Consider the following 6,000-nt stretch of genomic DNA (forward strand, 5'->3'; position numbering starts at 1 on the left):
TGGAGTTATTTAACACCTCTGAATATAAGCTTGAGGATTCGAAATAATTCCTTTTGTAAGAGCTCGGGTCTCGAGAGATCTCATTTGATAGTTACTGTTTGGAATGTCCAGGAATCAAACTGTGACTTTTGTACACTTGTGACTGGGACGGTCATATCATATCGACGTAGATCGTTTCTGGTCTCTTTGAAGACGAACTGAAGAGATGAATGTCAATCTAGTCTGTAAAAGTTTGTTCGTTAAATGAATATATTTATTTGCTTACTTTGTTCCTCTGTCAGCTGCAATTTTATTTTAGAATATTCAGAGTTACAGCCGAGAATTATTTATTATTATTTAATTTAAGTAGCTGGACTAGTCAGAATCCCGCTGACAATAATACACAATTTCACCGCGAATGTTATCAGTAGTAGGCAGAATGGACTTCTGTTGCATCACACGCTTATGTTAACGTCGTTCTACACCTTACTAGAGAATTAAAAGAACGATTGGAATTAAATTGAAAACGATGTGTGCGGTACCAAGCGTCTCTGTTATCAATACGATGTCTCCAGCGTAATATGTTCGCGACTTCAGTGTGCTATGACTGTGGAACTTGTAATTTTTACTATGACCGTGACACTCGTTCCGTGGATATTGTCAATCTCTCCCGATGAAGATGGCTCGCAGTACATTACAACGGAACCGCTCGAATTGAATTTTCACTTTAAGAATGTTGGAACAGAATAAACTTCTTTTGGAAGAAACGATTCTCATTTTATACCACAAACGAACCCACATTTCATCCCTCTGATACATGTATAGGCTAAAAAGAGAATTGGGAGAAATTTAATTCAAGCTCAAAGTAATTTAATTGATGTGTAAAAATAGGACACAGTTTGGAAATACGAAGGACTGCTAAAAAATCTGGAAATTAAAGAAAGTATTGTGAGAAGAGAAGAGGTACATAAATTCTACAAATTTAAGAAAATATTTGCAGACATGAAAGAGTCAAAAATGTAGAGATACAAAAAGAAATATTATCAGAAATGTAGGGGTGCTAAAAATTCTAAAAATTCAACAAAATATTTCGAAAGACAGAGTTGCTAAGCCTCTACAAATCCAGCAGACTATTATCACAAGTAGAGAATTCCCAAGCCCCACGAATTCCACAAAATACTCGCAAAACCGAAACCACATAAAACCTCCAGAAATCCTCCAAAACATTCCCCAGCTGAGGGGTGTTAAATCTCTAAAAATTGAAGAAAAATCTTGCCAATATGCCAGGCCCACAGCCACCCCTAGACCACACAATTTTCTCAGGGACCTCGAAACTGGGGTTTGCAGGTGCCTCGGGGTAAGTAGGATCGAGGATCCCTGATCAATTCTATCTCCCCAAGAGGGCAGAGGAACCGAGGGCATCGCGGACCTCCCATAGCTCCTACCACGATCGCCTCACCCTATCGCATCGGAAGCGGGTAGATCCCTCGGTTAGCGGTGTTCTCCCTGTTCCTTGATTTGGCCCGAGCACAATGCACAATAAAAGAGCATTAGATCGTCGGCTTTGTCGAGCGGTTGCACGACTTCTCGTAACAATGGCGTGGCCCCCACTCGGCCCGAACACTCGAAACACCTGGCAAACAAGGAAACAATGCGCACGAGCCGCACTTCGACGGGATTTCGCGCATTTGGGGTGCGCGCATGCTAACAAATTATCACCCTCCTCCCTCCCACCTCCCTCCCTGCCACTCCCTCCGACGCGACCATCCCCCCTGACTCTGTCACTTTTCTCTCGTTTTCTCATTCCGTCTGCCTCCGCTGTTCGTGCCTGCAAACCGGCTAAATACTTTCCCTGCTTTCGCGATTACGCAGCAACCCCGTGTCGGACAGGTTTAATGACCGTCCTCGTGGAAAGGGAGGCTCAGCCTTGGGTCTCTCATTTTTTTCCCTCTTTTTTCTTAGGAGTGATGTACTGTCAAGGACCCAGCTGCTGATCGGAACCCAATTTCTGATTAGTTTAGGAGCTGTTTGAAGTTATCTGGAGGAATCTTTTCTGAAGAATTAACAGGGTGTCTAATTTTGTATGTAAGGCGAAGTTGAACGATAATTCATTGTTTCTATACTAGAATTCTCGAATAAAAAATTAGTGTACAGGCTGAAGTAGGCCTCTTGAGTATTTCCTGTTTTTAATCGCATAAAAATTGTTCGTGGTATAATTTGAGTGATTTCGAAGAAGGAATATCGTGTAAGAGTAATATTTTGGGGAGAATGATATTCTGTGAATTTTCTAAATTTTCTAAATCTAAATTTTTGAAAGTTTGAGAAGCTGAGAGTATGAAAAATTGAGAATTAAAGAATTTGAAGTTTGAATTAAACTGAGTCGAGAAGATTTTATGAAGATTACTGTACCTCCAGGGTTAATATTTTATATCTACTTCACGAACACAAAAAAAGTTTTATTTCGACGAATTCTTCTCAGATTTGGCTTTCTGTGGGAAGGGTATAATAGCAGTTTGCTGTATCGCAGTGGTTGACCCAGTGCGCGCAAGCGAAGGCGACGCGACTCGGGGGGCGAGAAAAAAAGGGGAGAAAGAAGAAAATCAACCCGCATGTGCTCGGACGCACTTGAAAACGAAAAGTACTTTTGGCCCAAGAGAGCGATATGGAGGCGGTGTACGTCGGCGGAGAACGTGAAGTGAGTGTACCGAGGGTGCGTGAACTATGAAATGCACTGGCTATGCTATATCCCCCTTTTCGATGAATGTACCTCTGAAAAGCCGCGAAAAATGTTTATAATTGGAACCGTTTCCCCTGCTGGAGGGCCAGCTTTGCATATGGAGCAAAGTTGAACAGTAATTCATTGCTTCTATACTATAATTCTGAAATAAAAAAATTTGTTAGTGCATCCCTGATAATAATTCTGTATAAAATTGATATACTGAAGAATATCTCAAAATTCAAATTCAAATTCGCGATGAAAGGAAATGTTAAGTAGATGTGGTCTGTATCTGGTCAGACACTGGATCCTCCGACAGTGCAAGAAATAGAATATTTATAATCGAAAATAAAAATTTCCATATTAGAAAATATCTGAAAGCGAGTGGAGATCACCATGAAAAGAGGCGCTGAGTAGAAGTGGTCTATGGCTAGTCAGACACTGAGTCTTCTATTAATATATAAAATACAATATTCACTTGTTAAAATGAAACTTGCCATATTAAAAATTGATTCAAAGTAACTACAATTCATGATAAAAGTAGTAGAAAAATCAAGTAGAAGTGGTCCACACTTAGTCAGACGCATGGTTATCTTTTAGCACCAAAAATACAATATTCACATTTTACAACAAACATTATCCTATTAAAAACTGCCTCAAATTAACTAAAACTCTCGACAAAAGTAGAGAAAAAATCAAGTAAAGGTGGACAGTGCCTGGTCAGACACCTAGCTAAAAAATCATCATTTTCCCTTTCTCGAAAGTCGTGAAATTAGCAAAAATTGTTCGATAACTCCCGAATAAGCAGAAATTGCGTGCCCCCAATGATCAATTCCCTTCTAAATTTCACCCCTCTGTTTCACTCACAGGGAGCGAGGTATCGTTAAACGTCACCGCGATAGAACTTCTTTTGCGCGTCAGTGTATGCCACCGTGGAGAACTCTATCAATATTTCATAAGCCTGATAAAAAGGGACGAGTGTTTACAGCACGCCTAAGCGACGAATCCTCGATCTTGTTCGCCGGTTAGCCATAAGTGTCTCCCCCGTCGGGCGATTTGCATCGAATTGAATTTCAAATTCGTCGGTGCACTCGCCCAACGAAGTCTCAAGCATCCCTGGTCCCTCTCCACCCTTCGAACCGCGCGAAATGAAATTATTGTTAATATGCGCCCCCTTTCGGTATATACGGACAATAAAAGAGACAATGTTAGAGAAATAGAATTAAATACAGATAAAAACATCTTACATATTAGCTGAGAGACGAAAAATTAATATTCTGATGAAATCAGTACCTTGTCTGACCATATAAGGCTCGTACTACTTACAGAATTTTTATGATTTTTGCGACAGGGGAAGAACTTCGGTGGGAACACTCTGATTTTTCTGAAATCTTCTAGGTCTCCAAGGGACCTCAAGGGAAGTATCAAGAGATTTTCTTTTCCCTTATTTTTTGGTTCTTCAGGGTCGAAACATCCCTCAGAGTCGACAAAAAAATTCACTTAAAATAACTCGCTATCTATAGACTCTCTAAAAAAATACTCCAAAAAATAAGATACTTGCATTTTTAGAAAACCCTCTTCGCAATTCAGTACATTCAGCCCTTCGCTCCCTCCAACCCCTCATTTTCAGACAAATTCCATCGAATTAGGTGATTCTCGTGGAAGAAATCACAGAGTCAGTGGATCGATTCCTCTAACCAGAATTTACGATCCGCTTCTGGACCGAGGAGGTCGCGGAGAGGCTAAGGGGGGGTTGTGGGAACCCCAGATAGGGGGTGGAAGAAAGTCGGCGAAGAAAAGGGCGGAGTCGGTGGGACGAGGAACGAGGGAAGTGTTTACGGGCGAAAAAGGGACCGGCTGCGTGGATGACTCGTCGACTTTCGACGGCAGGAGCCGGCAAGATTATGCCGCCATCTTGGATGTTGGTAAATATCTCGTGGCAGAAGGGCCTTGTCGAGTAAGGGAGCGTGGGCGGGGAAGTAAGCCGCCACTACTACTAGTAGTTGCGCGGTAATCGCTGCTCTGTGAAGACGAAGGAGAGACGCAGGAAGTGGAAATCGCCGAGGGAGAGAAAGGGGGTTGCAGAGGAGGGGGATGGTAAAGAAGTGCGAGAGGTCTTGGGCGCACAAGGCGAATATCCCCGCTACAAAGAATACTGTCAGCTTTGCACCTTTTCCAAGACACCGTTTTTCCCGCCACTAACTCTCCAACCACCCTCCACCCCCGACCACCCCCTCGGTTCTTTCTACCTCGCCGTCCTCACCTACTCGAGAACTCTCTCCCGCGAGCCTCTGATCCTCTCTTTTTTTCGCGACAAGCCTCCTTCGTTCTTTCTTCCCACCCTTCTGCCTCGCCACCGTCTTCTTGCCACCCCCCTTTTGTTCCCTCACATCTTTGCGCGCGCGAGACTCGCCGCGTATGCGGTTAAAGAGAACAGCCATTTACCTACGCGATTCAGAGACGGCAAACTGAGGCTTCCTTTGGGAAAAAGAGCTGCCTTGGAGCCGCTACCACGAGTGCATGCAATCTCCACGCGTTTCTTGCGGACCTTAATGCGAGGAGCCCTCTTTTCAGATCTTTTTCACTCTTTCTGGTGCATCTGCTGGGCGATCAATTGATGCCAGTTGTTACTGTGTTTCGGGGAAAGTAGTGGGAATTGTGATTGATTAGCTGGAAGATTGTAGCGAGGGCTAGTCACGAAATTTTAGAAGGAAAACAACCCCTAATTATTCTTCTTCGGAGTTTGCTTTAGGAACTGCAGGGTTATGAATTTTAACTGTGCAGTAAATCTCTTCTGTTGAAGCTAATGGTCCATATTCAAAAGAATTTGAACAACAAACTCCATTTACAAGAAAAATTCTGAATAAAAATTGACGAATCACGAATGTGAGTGTCAAGCTAGTATTCCATATTAAAATACATCAAGAAAACAACCCCCATGTTCTGTAAAAATTCTGACTAAAAATTGAAGAATCACCAATATGAGTGTCAAGATGATATTTCATGTTAAAAACAATTCTAAAAACCGCTCCCATCTTTTTAAAAAATTCTTATTAAAGATTGTCAAATCACAAATATGTGTCACGCTGATATTCCATATTAAAAAGAATTAAAAAAAGCCACCCCATTTGCTGCAAAAATTCTAACTAAAAATCGACAAATGACAAACGTGAGTGTCATAAGTCCTGCCAATTGCGCCAACGACCGTACTCAACTCCTAATTACTTTGATCAGCGTACAAGCAGAGGAACGACGAAGGCAAGCCTGCAATAAGTCGAACACCTCCAAGGGGACATCCTCGAGAT

Source organism: Calliopsis andreniformis, chromosome 7 (assembly GCF_051401765.1).
Source record: "Calliopsis andreniformis isolate RMS-2024a chromosome 7, iyCalAndr_principal, whole genome shotgun sequence".
In the NCBI taxonomy this organism is placed as follows: domain Eukaryota; kingdom Metazoa; phylum Arthropoda; class Insecta; order Hymenoptera; family Andrenidae; genus Calliopsis; species Calliopsis andreniformis.